Here is a 620-nt window from a genome sequence, read left to right as displayed (position 1 = left end):
GGGCGGGGACCAGAGTGCCCCGGGTGGGGAGGAGCCGAGGGCCTAGGCCCCAGCAGGACGCCTTGGAGAGCTCGGCTGGTCGGGACGCACCTGGCTTTCCGATCCTCGGTGAGATACGTCTTGGGGCTTGCAGGGAGAAGCTAGGGACTGGAGTTGGGTTACATTGTTCTCCAGGTGTTGGGTCAGGCGCTCTCCCCTACGTAGGGGGACGCGAGGCACGATTCCGAGGTACGTTTTCTAATTAAGGGAGAGCAGGGATGTATGGGGGGAGGAGTAATCAGTGGAGGATTTTGTCCAAAATTAGGCCAGAGATTGTCTAGGGGGACAAAAGGACAAGGGGCACAAGTTTGCCACAATCTGTCCTGCTAAAAGCAACTGGAAGGCTAAGAGACAAACCTCAGTGGCAGCATTTTCTTAGGGGAGCAGAAACCTCTCCAGACTGGAAATTACCAATATTTCCGGGTTGGTATTAGGTGAAGTCTTGTTGAAAATAGGATTTTTTTTTTTTTAATGTGCGGTTTAGTATTTTAGAGAAAATTGGCTTGTGTTTTACATTTGCCATTAAAAAAAAGAAAAGCAAACCAACCACCTTCGACTTGTGGGCACCCCCCCCCCCCCCC

General features: G+C 51.6%; 1 protein-coding gene across 4 annotated transcripts in view; it reads left to right on the top strand.

The window, feature by feature from the left end:
- Window positions 1–620, top strand: part of Ranbp9 (RAN binding protein 9) — a 107,349-nt gene that overhangs the window by 17,682 nt on the left and 89,047 nt on the right. Inside the window, exon 1 of one of the 4 annotated variants that reach the window (XM_048799818.1) lies at window positions 1–108. The exons of 1 other annotated variant lie outside the window; for it this stretch is intronic. The gene's annotated coding sequence lies outside the window, so the exon portion shown is untranslated. Of the gene's footprint in view, window positions 109–210; window positions 229–620 lie in introns of those variants that run through there. 2 more of the 4 variants (XM_015494027.2, XM_048799819.1) reach the window with 2 other exon arrangements.

The sequence above is a fragment of the Marmota marmota genome, unplaced genomic scaffold, assembly GCF_001458135.2.
Source record: "Marmota marmota marmota unplaced genomic scaffold, marMar, whole genome shotgun sequence".
Classification (NCBI taxonomy): Eukaryota; Metazoa; Chordata; class Mammalia; order Rodentia; family Sciuridae; genus Marmota; species Marmota marmota.
Note: the sequence above shows the minus strand (reverse complement) of the source record. Positions and strands in the feature narration are given on the sequence as shown.